Source organism: Bos taurus, chromosome 27, assembly GCF_002263795.3.
Source record: "Bos taurus isolate L1 Dominette 01449 registration number 42190680 breed Hereford chromosome 27, ARS-UCD2.0, whole genome shotgun sequence".
Lineage (NCBI taxonomy): Eukaryota > Metazoa > Chordata > Mammalia > Artiodactyla > Bovidae > Bos > Bos taurus.
This window is the reverse complement of record NC_037354.1, coordinates 42,796,268-42,818,988: the sequence shown is the minus strand read 5'-3', so window position 1 is coordinate 42,818,988 and position 22,721 is coordinate 42,796,268. Positions and strand designations below refer to the sequence as shown.

Genomic DNA, 22,721 nt, shown 5'->3' with positions numbered 1-22,721 from the left:
GGCTAGGAGGAGGGCTCTTCACCAGACACCAGATCTACAGGCACCTTGATCTTTGGCGTCTCAGCATCTGGCACTGTGAGAAAAAAAATGTTTGTTGTTTATAAGCCACTGGGTCTGTTGCATTCTGTTACAGCCCCCTGATGGGCCAAGAGAATATGCTTATGGTAAAAAACTCAACAGTGCCTGTTGGTATTGAAATACTTGATCTACAAATGTTAAAATAGCATTAATAATCTAATGCTGTTTTCAGATATATGCATCCAAAAATGTTTATTCCTTCAAACCTTTTTTGATAAAGTTTTCTTATTAAAGCTGTTATATGTAAAAGAAATATGCTATCAAAACGGTGAGACTTTATCTAAATAAGTTACCATCATCAGGTAAAAATGAATTTTGGATCTCAAAAAGCAAGATGATAGAGAAGATGAAGGCATAGCTCTCCACAATTGTGATTTTCAATTCATAAAATATAATGTGTAAAACCACACTGCTGCTGCTGCTAAGTCGCTTCAGTCATGTCTGACTCTGCGCGACCCCATAGACGGCAGCCCACCAAGCTACCCCGTCCCTGGGATTCTCCAGGCAAGAACACTGGAGTGGGATGCCATTGCCTTCTGCACTAGCACACACAAAGTTTATCGTTATAAGAACTGGTGGTTGGAAGCACCCATTTGAAGAGTTTGCATCTGGAAAACTTGGAGCTAGAGACAAAACTTAAATTCATAAGAGACTGCCAAACAAGATAAGCAGGCCTAAGTAGCCAAAAATACATAAACTTCAAATTTGTGAGAGAAGAACAGAAACGCTGTGTCATCTTGTAAGTATCCCAAGGTTCACAAAAGTAGTTCAAAAGCCCTGATCATCTCTGATAGATAGACACAGATATTTACATTAAAACACGCAACACTGCCATCATGATGAACAAAATTACCAATAGGTGACAAACATCTATGATTGAAACTTTTTTGGCCAATTTCTGTTTCAGTCCGTTCCCTTGGAGCCTCCAGTGCAGCCTGACACGTGGTAGACTTTAGAGAAACGCTCACTCCCTTCTATTCATCAGTATGGCGGCAGTACCAGCAAAGAAGAGAATGCTAATGCACATTTCTGAGTCCCAAATCCAAGCGCAAACCATCACCAAATAGGGACTATTGGTAAAAGCCCAGTCACGGGAAATTAAACACGAATGTTGCTATAAAGTGCTTTGGGGTTGTTCACGGGAGAAATGAATACCAAAGAGACAGAGACTGAGGGAGCCAGTCAGCATCGAACTGGATAACGGCTCAATAGTCGGGTCCTCCCCAAAGAGTAAGGTCCGGGAGGTCCAGAGCACTGCCTGGAACAAGCAGGCACAACGGAAGGGCTCAGAAACTGAACCTGCAGGAGATCCAGAGGAACTCTTAACACTTTCTTTTTACTCAGCCTGAGACGAGCCCTTATGTGGCCAGAGAAGACTGGCCCCAGTCCCGTCTCTGACCTCTAGCGCAGGTGGAGCCCTGCGATGGAAAACGAAGACACAGGGACAGCGCTTCTCCAGGAAAATACGTCCTCAGGAAGCTCAAGTCCTTTCACACGGATTTTGTGTTCATCAGATTTTGATTATTCATTTCTCCCAAAGATCTTTCTAAGAATGAAGTATGCACTGAGCCGTAAACACAAACATTCTGATTTTGGTGGTCTCAGTATCCAAAACTGTACCTTCCACCGTGCATTAAGCCAGTGGGAACCCACATTTAAAGGCATAAGACAGCTACAGATTTGTAAATGTAAGCTGCTCTCAGAAGGAATATGACCTTGGGAGGCATCCTTCTTTGGCCAAAGACAAGTCCGCGAGAGGGACTGGCTGGTTGGCTGGAGGCAGCCAACCCTCCAGGCAACTAGGAGAGTGAACACTGCAGTCCCGCAATGGGGGACCGTACTGCCTACGGCTTCTAAACACGCAGGTTAACTAGTGAGAGGCCGGTCTAAGGTGGAAATGGCACCTAAAAACCTGTTCTGGTTTTGGTCTAGTCGCTAAGTTGTGTCGACTCTTGCAGTCCCGTGACTGTAGCCTGCCAGGCTCCTCTGTCCCTGGGGTTTCCCAGGCAAGAACACTGGAATGGGTTGCCACTTCTGTTGCTGTCACAGTAACAAGACCCACCATCCCCTCCTCAATTCAAGATCCCTCTGAAGGCTCCTCCCAGCTGGAGTTCACACAGGATTAACCGAGGCCTTTGTGTGTTGACCGTGTTGCAATTCAACTACTCGCCCTGCACAAGCCTGTCTCCTTCACTCCTTCAATAGACATGGATTCTAAGAGCTCGCCCCGATAAATGGACTGTGTGCAAAAAAAGAAAATAAAGGTGTAAGACACTATGCCTTGAGTGTCCTTCCCTGATGTTCATCCCAGGCTCAGCCAGAAGCAGTTTGCCACCCTCACATCCTGATAAATGTATTCTCAGCTCGGATGCTACCATCAAACTTTCCAAAGCCATTAATCAAATTTCTTTTCACGTGGCTAGATGCAGTGCTGCTTCAGGACTTGCTGAGCTGCTCCATCTCAGAAGCCTGTGAGTGGCTGTTGAACGTCTTGGTGCCCTTGCCCACCCCTGCCCGTCACCGGGGTGGAGAGCTGCCTGTTGTTAGGCAGCGGGGCAGGGGCTCTAACCCAGCCGGCAGCTGCACCATCTTTATTGGAGAAAGCCCCTTGCCAGCGTTTTCTGAGCGATGGCAGAAAGAAGATGCTGGGAATTTGGCTCAGTGTTTCTCTTGGCCAGAATGATTTTATTTGGAAAGATTTGGTCTCGATGTAGAGAAGGTCTCTGCCTTCTTAAAGCATAAACAGTGACCTTATCCCAGAGACTCCATGCCACCAGGTTAGACCTTGTTGAAGAACCGCCAGGGTGTGCCCCATCTTCAGACTCACCCCTTGGATGACTTGGACTCTGTTTACCTGGTGAGTCCCAGTTCCAGTAAAGTCAGCCGCATGATAACTGCAAAAGCCAGTCTGCCAAGGGGAGAGTTATATATTTGTTTTGGGTGGTGATGGGGAAAATTTTTAGTCAAAATATATGATTTGTGACCAAAATTATTCATATGCTCTCGGGTTTGACTGCCTCGGCATGAACAAATAATCAAGAATACAAAAACATAGCCCAAGCTTTCAGGACTAGATCTTATTTGGGAACAGAGTGTTAAACCAATTACCAATCAAGGTTCTTGTTCTCCTTAATCAATAGAAACTGACTGGAGGCCAGACAAGAAGCTCAGACAAGGCTTTGCGGGGCAGAGGGGGGCCCTGCTGCAGCAGAAAGAGTGAGAACAAATAACCGTCTCCCCTGCTCACTCCCCAAGGAGAGGCGAGCTGCTTCCCTGTAAGGATGGGGTAGGGGTGTCCAGGGGTGAGCTGGAGGGTGTCTTGGATGGTCCGCCTGCCCCTTTGGGGTGCTGAGTGCAGCGGGCATGCGCAGGGCCCTGCTTTTGTTCCTGACTCTTCAGAAGCGCCTGCCCCTTTGGGGGTGCTGAGTGCAGCGGGCATGCGCAGGGCCCTGCTTTTGTTCCTGACTCTTCAGAAGTGGCAGTTGGGCTGTTTTGTCTTTTTGTACCTTTTGTCCGTAATTTGCTCCAACTGCACATGCACTCGGTTACTTTTAGCCCCTTAGAGTATCTGTGTATTTTGTTGCTCAAGGAGACATTTGTCCAGACACAGGAACTGAGCAAAGGGGCCCAGCCGGTCTCCCCACCGCACCAAACGTCCCAGCATGCAAAAGCAGTCCACACGCACAGGGCGCCTCTTGTTGGCACACGCCCACGACCTGGGAACTGGGCAGGTCCTTGTAGGCCGCAGTGCCCCTCCTTGAATCCTTGAGACACTGAGAGAGTCACACATCCCTCTGAACTTCAGAATTCCTGGAGGTGAGGAGATCAATTCAGCTTCGTTCCTGGGTGCCTGGTAGATAGCGGTCATTCTTTCATGTGCTGGGGACACGAAACGAGAAAGAAAAAGGAAAGGGCACTTCAGCCTTTATGAAGCTGAGATTTTTCTACTCCTCGAGTCTGGCTAGAGGCATAGACAAGATAACAAAACATGTAATGTTATCAGCACTTAGGAAGTACTTAACGTCAGGTCGTCCAGCTAGCCCCTCCCCTCAATTTGTTTCACAAATAAGTGCTACAGAGAGGAAGAGAAAATGGAGCGCGTCATTTCTGAACTATGTCTAGAAATCAAAAAACAAACCTGACCTAGGTAATATTTTTTTTCAAATTCCATATTCTGACGTAGCAGTGACTTGTAAAATCAGTTCAGTTGGTCAAGTCCAGCGTTTTCCTAAGTTGAAAAGTGAAATGGATGGACAAGCTGGTGGTCCACGGGTTAAGACCTGGCCTTCCAACACAGAGGGTGCGGGTTCAACACCTGGTCGGGGAACTCATCCCACACGCCCCACGGCCAAAAACCCAAAACAAAAAGCAGAAGCAGTATGGCAACAAACTCAATAGAGACTTTCTTTCTTTTCTTTAAAATAGAAAGCTGCTCTGTAAAACATTTTGAAAGACATTCCCTATAGTCCTATAGATTCTATTTACTTCCCAGAATTTACTTCCCAAAAGTAGAATAGATGGAAAGGGGTGTCTCCTTCTCAACGCATTTTCCAAAATCGGTACCTTCTCAGTAATTTCTAGATTAATACATTTACATGATGGTGTTAAAAACTATAGTGAAAACAGAGAAAGACAAATACCATGTGACATCAGGTATATGTGGGATCTACCATAAAAATGATACAAATGAACTTATTTACAAGACAGGAACAGACTCACAGATACAGAAAACAAGCCTACGGTTACCAAAGGGGAAGTCGGGGCGGGATAAACCAGGAGTTTGGATTACCACACACACACTATTGTGTATAAGACGGATAACCAACAAGGACCTGCTGTATAGTACAGGGAGCTCTACTCAATATTTTGTTATAACCTATAAGGGAAAAGAATCTGAAAAAGCATATATATACACACACACATACACACACACCCATATGTATACACACATCCATATGTAACTGAATCACTTTACTATATACCTACAAGTAATACATTGCTAACCAATTCTACTTCAATTAAAAAATAAAAATAAAGAATGAAAAACTGTCACAAAAAAATTAAATTGAGATATGAAAGCAAGACTGCATGGCAGGAAAAGAAAGTAGACGGACGCCATCTTCCTCCCCTCCAAGCAAGGGGACAGGTCTTGCCCCAGAGGTGCAGCTGTGCCCCAGCCCCAGAGGTACCTCCTCGGATGCGAGAACCCTGATACGTCTCTAACCCAGCCTAGAATCATCCAGCCCAGGTGCAACCTGAGGGCTCTCACCTGCGCCCGCACTGTTTCCATAGGCCTTACTCTCTCAGCACCCGTTCACCCTGTAGATCGTCCACCGCTGGGAACTGACTTTTTTCACTTTAGTCCTGAACAACTAGTAGGGGTTTTGCTGCAAATATCAAGTGCCCTTTTCACTTGGTGTGATAATTCTAGGTCTATCCATGTGGCTGTAATTGGGAACATTTCATTCTTTGTTACGGACGAGTGATATTTCATCGTGTGTGTGTGTGTGTGTGTGTGTGTGTCTATATATATACATACATCTTCATGCATTCAAGGCAATGAACTATATTTGTTATCTTGTAATAACCTATAATAAAAAAGGATCTGAAAAACATGTGTATATATAAAGCTATCATTGTGCTGTACCCTTGAAACTAACATAACACTATAAATTAACTACACTTCATATTTTGAAAATATGTATATCAATTGCCTTTAGAAAGCAGATGTTCTTAATCATTTTTATGTCTTCTTAGAATGACATTTTTAAATGCATAAAGTAAAAGGCATAGGGATTAAAAAGAAAGCAAAATATATTGAAATACAGTTGCTTAAAATTTTTTTAATATTTGTGATATAAAAATACAAAGAGTCCTTATTAATAAATTAAAACTGAACCTACTAGTGGTTCTACTACTGCTGTAATTTCAAAGTGATCATGAGATTAATATGCAGATGACACCACCCTTATGGCAGAAAGTGAAGAAGAACTAAAAGCCTCTTGATGAAAGTGAAAGAGGAGAGTAAAAACACTGGCTTAAAGCTCAACATTCAGAAAATGAAGATCATGGCATCCGGTCCCATCACTTCATGGGAAATAGATGGGGAAACAGTGGAAGCAGTGGCTGACTTTATTTTTCTGGGCTCCAAAATCACAGCAGATTGATTGCGGCCATGAAATTAAAAGATGCTTACTCCTTGGAAGGAAAGTTATGACCAACCTAGACAGCATATTAAAAAGTCAAGATACTACTTTGCCAACAAAGGCCCATCTAGTCAAAGCTATGATTTTTCCAGTAGTCACGTATGGATGTGAGAGTTGGACTATAAAGAAAGCTGAGCGCTGCAGAATTGATGCTTTTGAACTGTGGTGTTGGTGAAGACTTTTAAGAGTCCCTTGGACTGCAAGGAGATCCACCCAGTCCATCCTAAAGGAAATCAGTCCTGGGTATTCATTGGAAGGACTGATGAAGCTGAAACTCCAATATTTTGCCCACCTCATGCGAAGAGCTGACCCATTTGAAAAGACCCTGATGTTGGGAAACATTGAAGGCAGGAGGAGAAGGGGATGACAGAGGGTGAGATGGTTGGATGGCATCACCAACTCAATGGACATGAGTTTGGGTAAACTCTGGGAGTTGGTGATGGACAGGGAGGCCTGATGTGCTGTGGTTCATGGGGTCGCAAACAGTCGGACACGACTGAGTGGCTGAACTGAACTGAATGAGATTAAATAACATGTTGAGATATCTACAACATCAGCAATGTCATGAACACAAATGTGGCTTCTATTAGTGACAAAGGGAAGTTAGCAATGCCAGGGTGTGTTGCCTACACTCATAACTGGAGGAAACTCTGTATTTCTGTTAGAGTTAGTGAAGATGAAAATGGAATTGTTTTCACATCCAAGAGCATAGGCTCTGAATTCTACCTACGCAAAAGGTCCAGAGACTGCAGGGGAAGAGTCCCTAATGAGAGACAGGAGACAGCTCTAGGTTCTCTTAAAATCTCCCTACAAGGTAACAAAGAAAGCAAGCTCTGACAGAACCCTGCCATTTTAATTAGCAGGCTGTCCCAAGATACTTATGTACCCTGTCTTTAAACTGGATGAAATTCTGGTTCTCTGCCTTTATGGAGGTCTGACAGTACCTTATAGTAACGTCTTTCCCAAGCCAGTATGCCAAAATTCAAACACCCGGACTCCTGTAATTCTCAGACAAAGTTAGGCAACCAGCAACTTTCCAATTACTGGCTGGAAAGGACAGCTTAGGAACCACACTCTGGGCACTGTTGAAGGCTGCTGAACAACTGTGATCATGCAGCATGTATCACCCAGTGCAGAGGGCCTCCCTGGGGGCCCAGTGGCAAAGAATCTGCTTGCTAGTGCTGGAGACACGGGCTCCATCTGGGAAGACCCCACGGGCTGCGGAGTAACTAAGCCCTTGTGCCACAGCTATTGAGCCTGCGCTGCAGAGCCCATGAGCTGAGCCTGCGCTGTAGAGCCCATGAGCTGAGCCTGCGCTGCAGAGCCCATGAGCTGAGCCTGCGCTGCAGAGCCCATGAGCTGAGCCTGCGCTGCAGAGCCCATGAGCTGAGCCTGCGCTGTAGAGCCCATGAGCTGCAACCACCGAGCCCGTGTGGCACAGGTGCTGAGGAGCACCAAGAAAGCCTGTGCTCTGCGACAGAGAGCCGTCGCCATGAGACATCCCTGCACCGCAACGGGAGAGCAGCCCCTGCTCGCCACGACTAACGTAGAGCCCACTCAGCAAGGAAGTCCCAGCACAGCCAAAAATAAAATACATACTAAACTTCAAAAACAATTAAAATTAACCCGAGGCAGAGAGCCTGTTGCCATCCCGAAGGTTACAGACTGCAGGCTCTCTCATTCTTATCTTATCTTATTCCAAGATGCAATGCTCACATATTCAACGTCACATACAGCACAATCACCCAAGGAGAAAGGAGGCTGACTAAAAACCACGAGCGTAAGCACACCAAACATGTCCAACCTGAATTTCAGCCTCGCCCTGTTCGTATAAGAGTCGGGGCTGTCTTCTAGACAATTCCTCTATCTAGACCACTAATTTCACCAAAAAAAACCCCTCTATTTCTAGCCCCTCAGGTACTCATTAACAAACCCTGTGGTATCGATCAGAAATCAAGTCAACTGCTCAGAGTAGCTATCTCTGGAAGGTAGCCCCTTGATTAAATGCTGGCCACTCAATTCTGGAGGGTGTCATTCAGCAACTTCCTCTGGTGTCTGGATTAAAATGAACACAAATGCAGACTTATCACACAGATTATACTGGAAAATGTTTCTAAAGAATTACAGGTCACATACCTAATTATCACTCCTTTGGTAAGAACAACCTGTTAGGTTATTAAGCCACAACACTATTTTGGAAACAAGGATGTTCTCTTGTGTCTATCATCGAAAAGGATTTGGTTCCCTTTGTCTTTGAGTTGGGGCGCTGCAGTTACCCTCCATTAAATGCTGTTTTGCAAGCTTTGGGAAATGCCCAAATTTACAGTTTCAGGAGAGACGTCCCGTCATCCCCTTAGTGAAGCCTGGAGGGATCCAGTTCAACAAGCCTGTCCGGAGTGACTGAAAAGGATCAGGGATCAGCCCAAGGAAGAATCAGGAGGCAAACAGAGCCACAGAAGGTGGGGACCTGGTTGCTCTCTGAAAGTGACAAGCTGGAATTGAGTGCGAGAGAAGATGTTATTACAGCACAATTGAAGAAGCAGAGAAACAGCAAGTGGGACTGGAAAGGAAGACTTGGGGGCTAGAGAGAAGGGCAGATAATAGGCTTCCTCCTTGAATGTCAAAGCAATCTCACGAGCCCAGACAGCAGTGCCACGTACACTGGGCTGCGCCTGGTGAGACACAGACTGTAAAAACCACCCAGGTTAGGATCGCTTAAGGAAACGAGGAGGTGAAGCCCTCAGCTAACCCAGGAGTCGAAAGTCAGCCCAAACAGAACGCTGTGTGAAAACTGCCAAGAGAAAATGGCAACTATAGAAAGACAGAGGCAACTTAACTCACTCTGATCTGAAAAATAATTTTAAATAAAGAATGATGCTTCTAATAGCAGGTATACTGAATCACAAACAAAGCAAAGCCCATTAGAATGCCAAGGACGCAACAAATGGTCCCGATTATGGTAGAAAATACCTTTTAAAAAAATTCTGGGACTAAGCTAGACTACATTTCCTTCACAGGACTTGTGCCAGTTCTGACCCATCCATTGTGGATGAAAATGATAAAGCTCGTCCAGATATGGCCACGCAAAGCACTCACGCCTCTCTCCACACTGGCTCTGGGTTCTTGAAGAAGAGCATAGACTAAAAGCAGGGGAAAACATGAGTACCAATGAACAGTGGGATTATAAGTGATCTTTTTTCCACTTTTTTTCAACTTTCTATAACTTTTCAACTTTTCTGCTCAAAATCTGTATGATAACCAAACATCATAAAATATTTCAGGGGCTTCCCTGTTGGCTCCATGGTAAAGAATTTTCCTGCCCAATGCAAGAGACACAGGTTCTATCCCTGACCCAGGAGGATCCCACGTGCCAGAGCAACTAAGCCCAGGAAAGTTCAACCACTGAGCCTGTGCTCTAGAGCCTGGGAGCCACAACTGCTGAGCCCACACATTGCAGATGCTGCAGCCTGCGTGTCCCAGAGCCCGTTCTCTGCAACAAGAGAAGCTGCCACATGAGAAGCCCGTTCACTGCAACCAGAGAGTAGCCCCTCTCTCTGCGACCAGAGGGAGTCCACGCACCGCAGGGAAGACCCAGAACAGCCAAGAATAAGCGAAAACGACTTTCAAAATGCCAGTTTATGATGGAGAAATATACATGTATTTATATATAATTTATATATATATATATATAAAAATTCCTTTTTAAAGTGAGTCATCCCTACTTCCTTTGGTGACTCCGGATGGCATGGATTTTGCCATTTTGGTAGGTTTACTTGGGCTTCCCAGTTGATGCAAGTGGTAAAAACCCCACCTGCCAACGCAGGAGAGGTAAGAGATGTGAGGTCTATCCCAGGGTTGGGCAGATCCCCTGGAGAAGGGAACGGCAACCCACTTCAGTATTCTGGGCTGGAGAATCCCATGGACAGAGGAGCCTGGCGGGCTACAGTCCACGGGGTTGTAAAGACACGACTGAAGTGACTTAGCACGCACACAGGGAGACACTTGTTCACTAGTACACCCCTAACACCCAGGACAGGGCCAAGAACATTGTCGGCTTCCAAAACACATAGTTTGCAAAAACAAATTGTTTCTGGTATCCTTAACATTCTGCCTAGTATCTAATGCGCCTCTTAAAATGTGACAATCTCAACTAAATAAAATGCTTAAGACAAAGCCAAAATACTTCCCATATTCTCTTCATGGTGCAAAGTTTCCTGAGACTATTATGTCCATTACTAGGACTCTATTTATACAAACATGGCCTGAGATTGCACTTGATACTTTCTGGTTTTGTTTTTATAAGGGAAACACTGTTGGCTCATATTGATCTTGTAATCAACTCAAACCCTCAAGTCTTTTTCACATAATTTGCTGTCAGACCTGATTACCCTCCTTCTGCACTTGTACAATTGATTTTTTTGCCCCCAAATGCTAGACTTTAAATAATCCTTGTTAAGTTTTACCTTATTTGTTTTGGTCTATTATTGGAGTCCCCTGAGATGCTCTTGAATGCCTGATTCTGCAATCTTGGATATTACCCATCTCTCCACACGTGTCTTTGATAATGTTACCAACTTCTAAGTCTCCAGAAAGTGAAAGTGTAGTTGCTCAGTCGAGCTCGACTCTTTGTGACCCCATGGACTATAGCCTGTCAGGCTCCTCTGTCCATGGGATTCTCCAGGCAAGAGTACTGGAGTGGGCTGCCATTTCCTTCCACAGGGGCTCTTCCCCATCCAGGGATCGAACCCTGGTGTCCCACATTGCAGGCAGACTCTTTACCATCTGAGCCACCAGGGAAGTCCTCAGTCTCCAGAGTTGAGGATAAAGCTATTAAATGGATAAGAACAACAGAAAGATTTCATTGAGCACCATTAGCAAACTCATCCAGGCAGCAATGCTCTTGGGACAGGTATCACTGGATGCTAGATTTTAAAGAACTCATCACAGTCATCCAGTATACATTAGTATATTGTTGTACTATACTAATAGTACATTATATTAATGTATTACTTATATAATAAAATGCATATTAATACAAATGAAAAAAGATTAAATAGTCCCATATGAAAACTCTGTCAGTATCCTGGAGTAATTTCCTTGAACGTATGACAATTTCCTTTTAAATACCAAGGTGCCTTCTTACTGCTCATCATCTGTCCCAGACATCAGTCCTCTCTTAACTGCTGCTGCTGCTGCTAAGTCACCGTGTCCAACTCTGTGCGACCCCATAGACGGCAGCCCACCAGGCTCCTAACTGCAGTTGACAGTTATTCTTGAGAGGGAAGCCGGAAGAGCACACAGAGTCAAGCCGTCCTGCCCCTTCTGCTTTCTGGTGACATTGTACCATGTGTCCTGGCAGCTGTCCCCTTCCTCCTTTGTCTGGTGGCTACACAGCTGACCCTTGTCCTCTGCATTTTGTAAGGGCCAGCTGTCATCACTGGAGTGCGGCAGGCCATGATGGATCCTGCGAACGCAGACATGGTGGAAAAGAGAGGAAACCGGTTCTGTGGCAGGAGACCTGGTCCAGCAAGAGGGCTGGCCCTTGAAGAGGAGTAACCAGTAATCCAGTATTGAATGTCCAAAGAGTGTTGATTGGAGCTGGTGTCAGTACTCAAGAGTTTCTAGGCCTGGAGGTTTTGCTTAGTGGGTGCATGCTCAAATCCAGATGAAGCATCGTCTTCACCCTCGATGATGGAAATAGGTGACCAAGATGGGCAGTGTGTGGGGATGTTAAGGGGGCAAGGGTTCAGGGAGGAAACCTCAAATGATGGTGCTATCAGGCTAAGTAGAGGTGTGGTCTTAGTCCCAGAGTCACTCTTGGCCCTTGAGAAAAGGTGATGAGATCATGGTTCGGCATGATCCTTTTCAGCAGACCCCTAATATGCATATGGAATTTAGGAGATATATCTGGTCCTCCAAAAGAAGATAGTCCCCTAAGGCGAGAACGAGGACATGGTCCAAGAGAAAGTAGAAATGTCACGTTCAAAAGCAAAGACCTGGACCTCTCATGAGGACCCGATCTGTACCAGAGCCGGCAGCTGAAACAGCACCAGGACTGAAGCACATTAGCTAATTGGGCATCTCTGAAAAGCTGAAGGGAGGCCATGGGTCCTTGCCGCCATGTTCTGTCTCTCCACTTGCACACACTCTGAGCTGACACTCTCACAGCCTCTCACACCCTCTTTCCGTGTCCAGCACACTCATGCTCCCGACCAGCTCTCCTGCGTAACCCAGTCATTTCCTTTGCTGCTTCCTCTGCCCTCTGGAAAAGGAGGAATCAGAAAAGTCAAGACTGTGTGTGAAACCTGGTTGCAGAAAAAAGATTCCCGGAGCTATCTGAATAATTAGCATCTCATTTTATTCCTGTCTCTTATAGCTTTTCCACTTTTGAAATCTCTTCTAAGGAGACCTTACTAAATCCTCCTTTCTCATTCCATTATTCCAAGAGTGGAGAGCCTCACGAGATGGGTCCTAGCAAACTGGGAAAAGATATGCATTAATATAAAAATAAAATTTACGATATAAAATCAAGTTTGGACCGACCATCTTGACTTGCTTGGGACTTGAAGGGACTTTTACGATGTGGTTCTGGCGCCCAGACTGGGAAAGTCCCAGGCAAACCAAGCTGATCACCCTAAAACTGTAAGCAAACATTGCACCCGCCCGGAAAACCACCAAAATTTTCGTCTAAGTTTCTACTTCCTGGATTCCAAATAGAATTGTATTCCTTTATAATTTTTCCTTCAAACCACTGCTGCACACAGCACGCTGGTCTGACTAAGTCTGACCTCCTTCTTAACCTCTGTGAGATGTTGATAATTAGAACAGATCCACCCTTCAAATTTTCACCCAATCCATCCACTTCTCTTGATCTCTACAGGCTCCATCCTGGTTGAGGGCCTGGTCACTAAACACAAGCCCGGATGAAGACACTCACCTTCTTCCCAAGGGTTCTCAGGCTGAAGGAGAAGTTGTTTTTCATTTTTTCTTTTTCTTTTCTTCCATTTTGTGTTGAATTTCCAATCCATTATGAACCCACACTTTTGTAATGCTCAATAAAAACGGATTACTAGGAAAATGGTCATGCACCTGAGTCTTGAAACAACGTCAGATTTTCTCTGAGTTCCTACATGCTTCCTGTCCATTTCTATATCGACTTTGTCGTTCATAGGGAACAGTCAGACTTGCTGCCAAAGACCACACTTCAAGAAATGACATTCTAACAGACATCGCTTCCACGTTTTTCTCCTTTCTTCCTACCAAAAGAATCTAACACGATCTTTCAAAATGTAAATTAGATTGTGTCAGCCCACAGCTCACAAAACCACAGGAAGAGGGGGAGGGTTGTGAACAGACTTTCAAGACAGATCTCTCGGATTTAAATCTCTGCACACCACTTCATAGAGTTAGTGGCCCTGGGCAAGCCACCTCATTTCTACGTGTCCCATTTTCCTCATCTAAAAACTGCATCTGCTTCATAGGGTTGCCGCAAGGATTAAATGTGTTCATTTTTGTAAAATGCTTAGAACGACGTCTAAGGCATGGTAAGTACGTATGCTACTTTTACTGTTATTACGCATCATTAGCGTGGCCTACAGCATCCTGCCTTCATAAACGTCATGCGTCATTGTCATCGTTGTTTTCGTTATTTACATGGCCTATGAGTCCCTCCCTATCTCTCTAGCCTCATCTGAATAACTAAGGCATCAAGCCAGCCTCTTAACACAAGATAAAAGAACAATACATTCAGGATTTCATGCAGATCATCTGTGGAGGGCTAGATCATTTCTCATGGCATTTCTCAGGGACGGGGGAGCCTGGTGGGCTGCCGTCTATGGGGTCGCACAGAGTCGGACACAACTGAAGCAACTTAGCAGCAGATCATTTTTCATCTAATAGCCACCCCTTTCTCTCCACTTACGGGAGAACTGTATACGCACCCCCTTAACTTTGCAAGGGACCATGAGACTTGCTTTGGCCAATGTGGTGTTAACAAGCATGATCTTCACAGAGACTGGTGCGGTTGGGCTATGCTCTTGAGCTTCTACTGTCAGTATGAAATGAACAAGTTCTGGGCAGCCCACTGGCTGGCTCAGACGTGAATGGAGAAGGTTGAGAGCCACCTGGGTCAGACGTGAATGGAGCCTGCAGCCTGGGGCCAAGGCCACGCCAGCCAGTCTGAGCTCAGCAGGACTGCCCTGGCCATTGAAAGAGTGCCATTGAAAATGTTTTGTTTTTTGTTACACAGCTAAAGCTAACTGCTCACACTGTCTCACCTCTTTTCTTTTTCCTTTACTCTAAAATCTGTTTCTTGGGATTTTGTCCCATTTCATTGCCAGGAAACCCCACTCCTATATGCTGTAATGCATCTGGAGAAGTAGCACATTTGAAAAACAGCTCCTAGTCCATCCCATGATCTCAGAGTTTGGGCAAGCTCTTGAGGTTTTACTTTGGGCACTCAAAACCTCCAGTTTTTAATAAATGTCTTTTTAAAATGTTTATACAATACATACATATATAATACTTTATATACAGATAGAGATATAGCATTTTCTTGACAGATGCTACATAAAGTAAATCCAGAAGTACAGAAGTTGTCTCTTCGTTCCCCACCATCTTAGAATAAGCTCGGGTTTATACATAGAAGCTGAATGCAAATTGAGTGAAGAGTACAAGCAACAGAAGTGCAGTGGTCTCCATGCCAGGGGAACAGGCGAGCACAAAAGAAAAACTGAAGTTGTTATCAGTTCTGTTCCTTTCCTCCTAGATAATATAAAGCAGAAGCTAAGAACTCTACAGCTCTTAGATCAAGTTTAAAATTAATCTTAACACATGCCAGTGATATTCTAAAGGCACCCACCAATTTGTAATCAGGTTAATGATTGGCGTAGTACTCAAACATTTCCTTCATAGCTTTCTCTTAGAAGCTGTAAATAAATACTGACTCCGATGGTTTCCCAAAGCCATGGCACACTTCAGTCTTTTTCCTGCAAAGACAGAGGGAAATGATTACAGTAACGGCTCCTGAGGCCCCTGGGGAATGCAGACGTGGGCCTGGATCACTGCAGAGCTTCCTTCATTAGCCAGCTCCCAGTTCCTGTGAGTGCTCCTGGATGTCAGCTTGCTTCTGCTATAGATTATGCTCCTCCAAAAGCACTCCCTTCAGATGTTACTCCCACATGTCAAATGCACGACCACTTGAGAAAATATTTTGAAATTTGAACTGAAAAGGGAGCTGATGGGTCAATAGGGACCTTGTTCAGTTCAGGTCAGTCGCTCAGTCGTGTCCGACTCTGTGACCCCATGAATCGCAGCAAGCCAGGCCTCCCTGTCCATCACCAACTCCCAGAGTTCACTCAGACTCACGTCCATCGAGTCAGTGATGCCATACAGCCGTCTCATCCTCTGTCGTCCCCTTCTCCTCCTGCCCCCAATCCCTCCCAGCATCAGAGTCTTTTCCAATGAGTCAACTCTTCGCATGAGGTGGCCAAAGTATTGGAGTTTCAGCTTCAACATCAGTCCTTCCAATGAACATCCAGGACTGATCTCCTTTAGGATGGACTGGTTGGATGTACTTGAAGTCCAAGGGACTCTCAAGAGTCTTCACCAACACCACAGTTCAAAAGCATCAATTCTTCGGCGCTCAGCTTTCTTTATAGTCCAACTCTCACATCCATACGTGACCACTGGAAAAACCATAGCCTTGACTAGATGGACCTTTGTTGACAAAGTAATATCTCTGCTTTTTAATATGCTGTCTAGGTTGGTCATAACTTTCCTTCCAAGGAGTAAGCGTCTTTTAATTTCATGGCTGCAGTCACCATCTGCAATGATTTGGGAGCCCAAAAAAATAAAGTCTGACACTATTTCCATTGTTTCCCCATCTATTTCCCATGAAGTGATGGGACTGGATGCCATGATCTTCGTTTTCTGAATGTTGAGCTTTAAGCCAACTTTTTCACTCTCCTCTTTCACTTTCATCAATAGGCTCTTTAGTGTTTCTTCACTTTCTGCCATAAGGGTGGTGTTATCTGCATATCTGAAGTTATTGATATTTCTCCCAGCAATCTTGATTCCAGCTGTGCTTCCTCCAGCCCAGCGTTTCTCATGATGTACCCTTGTTAAAGTTAATATCCCTCCCTTTATAATTCGTTGACTGATGTGAAAAGAGTCTTGCAATGGTTTTTTAATGTCAGTTTGAAAGGTTTTTCTCAGTTTGACTTTTGGCCATGCTAAAAAGTTCATGGGATTTATGTTTTCTTAGCAAAATACACAGAAGTTCCTACTTGTAGGTCAGCACAGGGCTAGTGGGTGACAGCTATACTGCAACTTACCCAACCATCTACAGCTAAAAGCCAGAACTCAATTCACCTGCCCTGAGAAAGAGCAGGTGAGTTCTGCCCCTCCAGTCTACATAAAGCAGCGGGGGAGGGGACTCCTGCTGCTGCTGCTGCTAAGTCGCTTCAGTCGTGTCCGACTCTGTGCGACCCCATAGACGGCAGCCCACCAGGCTCCCCCGTCCCTGGGATTCTCCAGGCAAGAACACTGGAGTGGGTTGCCATTTCCTTCTCCAATGCGTGAAAGTGAAAAGTCAAAGTGAAGTCACTCAGTCGTGTCCGACTCTTAGCGACCCCATGGACTGCAGCCCACCAGGCTCCTCCGCCCATGGGATTTTCCAGGCAAAAGTACTGGAGTGGGGTGCCATTGCCTTCTCCGGGGGGCAGGGGGAGCAGGCTCCAAGTGCTCACTGGTGAATGGAGGTTGCGTCCGGAAGCAGCTGGCGACACCACGTGAAAGGTTGCCAACAAAAGTGTCCTGAGGGTGAAACCCCACCGCTCTTCTCGTCCGGCAGACAATCTGATTGGTTCTGCGGACCCGCTCCGGCGGCAAGCGCTGTCTTTACGTTTCTGTTTGTTTGTTTGTTTGGAGAGGATAAAACAAATTCTTTAGGCCAGCAAACATAGACGATATTTAGCATTAAAGCTAGTGGAATTGACTATTATCCTAAGATTAAAGCCAGGCAATGATATAAAGTAAATTGCAAAGGTTCTCTTTTCTCAATTACCTTTTTTTTTTTAACTGAAGTATCGGCTATTCACACTGTGTTAGTTTCAGGAGCACAACATAGTGATTTGCTATTTCTAAACGTTCCAAGCGATCACCGCAGTAAGTCTAGTTACCGTCTGTCACCATGCAAAGCTATTACGGTTTTACTGACGCCATTCCCCACGACGTACATCTCACCCGACGGTTCATCCACTTTTGAACTGCGAGCGCGTTGCTGTTAGTCCCCCCCCCACCTGTTTCAGTCATCCTCCACCGGCCCCCCTGCCCTTCTACCGCAAGCTGTTTCTTCTCTGTAGCTACTCGTCTGTCTGTTTTGTTATGTTTGTTCATTTGCTTGTTTTTTATATTCCAGTATAAGTGAAATCATATGGTATTTGGCTTTCTCTGATTCATTTCCCTTAGCATAACACCCTCTAGGTCCATCCACGTTGTCTCAAATGGCAAGACTTCCTTCTTTTCTGCGGCTTAGTAACACTCCATTGTGTGTGTATGTACCACGCCTCCTTTATCTAATCGCCCAGTTGATGGAAAGCTTCCATGTTGGCTATTCCATTGACTATTGTCATATGATGCAGTGAACATCAGAGTACTTGCAGGTATTCAAACAGTGCCTTTGTTTTCTTCCAATAATAGCTAGAAGTGAAACTGATGGGTCACATGTGGTTCTCTTTTTAATTTTTTGATGAAACTCCACATTGTTTTCCACAGGAGCTTCACCAATTTACAACTCCACCAACATTATCTCCACATTCTCATCAACACTTATTTGCTGTCTTTTTAACGACAGCCATTCTGACAGATATATATTCTTGCCTCTTTTATCGTAGATGAATCGACCACATAATTGACGGTTTATTTCTGGGCTCTCTGTCCCATTGATCTGTGTGCCTGTTTTTGTGCCAGCATCAGACTCTTTTGATGATAACAGCTTTGCAGTATAGTTTGAAATCAGGGGACATGATACCTCCAGCTTTATCCTCCCCTCTCAAAACTGCTCTGGCTATCTGGGGTCGTTGTGTTTCCATACAAATTTTAGAATTATTTTTTTTTCTTGTTCTGTAAAAGTACCATTGCTATTTTGATAGGGGTTGCATTGAATCTGTAGATGGCTTTAGGCAGTATGGTCCCTTTTTCTCCCAAACTCAGAGCATCTTCATGATCATTACCTTAAACTCTTTTTTTGGGTAGACTGCTTATCTCCACTTCACTTAATTCTTCTCCAGGAGTTTTAACTTGTTCCTTCACTTGGGAAATATTCCTGAGTCACCTAGTTTTCCTAGTTCTGTTTTTGTCTCTATCAGATGGTTCGGCTACCTTTCCTGCTCTTGGGAAGTGGTCTTCTTTAGGAAACATGCTGAGGGGCCCAAAGCGCACTCCTCTCGTCACCAGAAGCCTGTGCTCTCGGGTGGCCCACGTGCTCTCGGGGGGCCTGCCTGTCGTGGTGGCATCTACTGTGACCCAATCTGCTGCAGTGCCTTCCTCTTGCAGAAGACACCTGGCTGTCTGTAAGTGGGGCAGTGTCCCAGGGAGCTGGCTGCAGGAGACGGGGGGCCGAGGGCTGGGGTTGGCTTGCTGGTGGATTGGGGCTGGGTCCTGGGCCTCTGGCGGGAAAGCCCTCATGGTAACAGGCTGGGAGGGGAACTCCAAATGACACTTGCTACACCAGCGTCCTTGTGGTTGGACAAGCTCCCAAGATTGGCTGCCATGAGCGTCTACGTCGCCAAGGGGAGACCCAGTCACCTCCTGCCTCCCTGGTAAGCTCTCTAAGATCAGCAGGCGGGTCTGACCCACGGATCCTTTCAATTCAGGCCTTCCACTGGGACTCAGAGTTTGTGAGATTTTATTTTACAGAAGACCTTTAGCAAATGGAGTATCTGTTTCCTACGGCCCTCCAGCACTCCTGTGTGCAAGCTCCACTGGCCATCAGAGCCAGAGGTTCTGAGGCCTGTCTTCCCAGTGCAGGACCCCCCAGGCCACAAAGCCCTGTGTGGGGCTGGGACCTCTCACTCTAGGAGGAGACGCTCCGCAGCTGTCAGGGTCCTCCCGTCTGTGTGTCCCTACCCAGAGGCATGAGTCTCGGCTGCACCACAGCTCCACGCCTCTCACCTGTCTGGTGTGACTCCTTCCTCATATCTCTAGGTGTGGAAGATCTTTCTGGCAAGTCTTCCAGTTTTTCTCACCAATAGTTTCTCTGTAAATGGTTGTCATTTTGATGCCTGTGAGAGGCAAGGCCTTCATACTCTGTCATCTTGGCCACACCGCTCCCCCTTGAGCTTGGATGCCTGGATTAGTTGACAAAGAAGAACGTGAGCACAACAGTTCACAAAATCTCTGCATCAAACTCTTCCATAAAACATTGAAAATCATACATCATCTATCATGCATCCTCTAAACATAATTTAGAGACGAACAAGGAAATTATGGGAGACATGTAGCTAGTAATGCAATTTACATATTTTCAAGGACAAATTCTGTCAGTAAAAAAAGGTTTACAGTGGAAGTCCCCTCTTCACAAATAAAACACATAAGGTTGTAATAGCTGATTTACTGGGAGTTTGGGACTGACATGTACACACTGCTGTATTTAAAATTGATAACCAACAAGGACCAACTGGACAGCAAGGAGAACTCAGTTCAACATCCTGAAATAACACAAATGGAAAAAGACTTTGTAAAAGAATAGATACATGTATATAACTGAACCACTTTGCTGTATACCTGAAGCTAACACAGCATTATAAATCAACTACAGCCTAATATAAAAAATTGGGGGTTTCCCTGGGGGTCCAGTGGTTACGACTCTGTGCTTCCACTGCAGGGCACAGAGGTTCGATTCTTGGTTGGGGACCTAAGCTCCCACATGCCACAGGAGGTGGGCAAAAAAGTAAAATTAAATAAAACTAAAAATAAAAAAAAAGTTAAAGACACATGACTTTCTGATGTGTAGTATAAAATAATGAATCAAAATGAAAGCTGCAAAGACTGCTTATAACAAAGGCTGCTGAAAAGCAGAAGAAGGAGGAGGAGGAGACAAGAGGAGTTAAAGGCAGAGGAGGAAGGAGAGGAAAGGAAAGGGAAGGAGCAGGACCAGCCTCACCCTCACCCTTAGGAAGAGTCCGTACACGTGGCACAGCGACTGCATTGACCGACGGTCCTGAAACAAACGTTGAGCAGAAAGATGAAAGGAAAGCTGTCAGCGACTTGCACGCTGAGCTGGGTTTTGAGCGATCTGAGTCACAGCCTCATTTCCACCCTTGACGGAGTGATGGGCTTTGGGGCGATCAAGAGGCACTTGCACTCACTGGAGGCTGCTGTTCACTAAACACTTAGCCCGGATCACTGCGATGAACTGCAGTCTCCAAAATACTTGCTGCCCCTCCCTGCAGGCAAGCCCTTCCCTGGAGAGAAGTCACACCTTCTGCTCCTCTGATGAGACTTCCAAGGAGAAGCTTTAAGAGCCAGTATTTTTTCACCACGATCTCTTTATCCCTCTGTCAACCAGCAATGTCTCAAACAGAGGCTTCTCTGTGGGCCCGGCCCTGGAGCGAAGATCTTCACCAAAGGGAGCCAAGTCTGACCCAGCCTGGACCTGCAGCATGAGCAAGAAGGAAGGTAGCTGAAATCTGGGGGCGATTTGTTACCATAGTATAAAGACCAGAGCTGACTGATAAAATCAGACTGACCTAATTTAAGATTTAACTGAAATATAGAAGTTATGTTTCCCATGCTTATTCCCAGCTGAGTAAGACAGTATTCTGTCCCCCTTCCAGGACCGCCTGTGATAATAAATTTGTGGTTTTCAGTTCTTCAGCTACATATTAAAACATTTAGAATAAATAACCTCTCAAGTTCCTTCCAACTCAAGTGTTCTATGTTCTTCTGACTCCTTTCATAGACTTTCTTGAGTCTCGAGTGAGCTTTGTAAAGGCTTCTTCAGTGACATTCACCTCTGTGCTCGTGCGCTTAGTCGCTCGGGCGTCTCCGACTCTGTGTGACCCCATGGACTGTAGCCCGCCAGGCTCCTCTGTCCATGGGATTCTCCAGGCAAGAATGCAGGAGTGGGTTGCCCTGCCGTCCTCCAGGGGATCTTCCCAACCCAGGGATAGAACCCAGGTCTCCCACAGTGTGGGAGGATTCTTTACCGACTGAGCCACTAGGGAAAAGTAGTTATCTTAGACACATTCACTTAAGTGAGACCAAAAATATTTGCTTGTTACAAAAATTCCACAACTATTACTGCAGAGATCTAGAGCATATTGATTTGTACTCCTTGATACTTTCCTTTGTAAATTTGTTATTCAGGTTTTTATATATTTGCATACCATCTTTCTGATTAAATTGCAAGCATTTTTGTAAGAAAAAAAGGGTTTTTTATTTTTCTGTTACCTTGCTCCTTGCCATGCCTTATTATGTTTTAATAGTTGCTAAAGAACTTGCTTGTTAACCAATAAATATTTTTCTTAAATTCAGAATGATGGAAACCAGATTCAACAATAGGATAAAGCATTCATTGTAAAGATTTTAAAGATGGCAACAAATTTTCTGATGCTCCTCGGATCTAGAGACAAGAGTCTAACTTCCCTCCCACTGAATCTGGGCTAGCTTGAGAGGCTCGCCTGTAACCAAAATAATACAGCAAAAGTGATACTCTGTAACAAGTCAGAGAAAGTCATGCGGCGTCCATTTTGCTCACTGGAACGCTTACTCGCGGAGCCCCAAAGTGTAAGAAGAGCAAGTACTCTAGGCCACTACTCCACGCGGAAGCCCCAGCCACATGCAGAGGCCACACGGCACACACATCAGGAGAGACCCAGGAGAGCTCGGTTTTCAGGCCATCATAGCCTGTGAGCCGGATCTGTGATGGGAGAAACCTCCAGATAATTTCAGCGCCCAGCTATTAATGTCACCCCCAGCTGTCCGAGTCTTCCTAACAAGCGCACCAAGCTTCACGAAGTAGAGACAAATCCTTGCTCTGCCCTTTATAAATCTCTGAAACGCCCATGAAAATCCATAAGCATGGTAAAATGGCTGTTCTTTATGCTACTAAAATTTGGGGTGGTTTCTTACACAGCAATAGATAACTGGAACTTCCATAGGGTGTCTGCAAAAGTCAGCCAGACAAGTGTCACACAAAGAAGTGTGTGCAGCCACGCGCTTTCCTGCTTTGTCTATTTTCATTAGAGTGTAGCAACCCACTGGGGTAAACAGCTCTTCAGTAAGAGCAATCTGGAAGACAGGAGTGTTAAAGCATCAGGCAGAGATACAATCGAATTATTATCAAGCAATTGCAACATAAAAAGCGTAGGCGCCGGCAGCATCTGAGGGCCCATTCCTCTACCGTGCAGTTGCAACACCACAAAGGCAGCAGTC

At 45.3% G+C, this 22,721-nt stretch overlaps 1 long non-coding RNA gene across 1 annotated transcript; it reads right to left on the bottom strand.

The window, feature by feature from the left end:
* Window positions 1–615: 615 nt before the first annotated feature.
* LOC104976146 (uncharacterized) lies at window positions 616–21,012 on the bottom strand. Its single transcript, XR_816117.4, has 4 exons — window positions 20,455–21,012; window positions 19,458–19,633; window positions 15,145–15,271; window positions 616–3,957 (listed from the first exon to the last, which is right to left on the bottom strand). It is a non-coding gene; the product is annotated as an uncharacterized lncRNA (long non-coding RNA).
* Window positions 21,013–22,721: the final 1,709 nt, after the last annotated feature.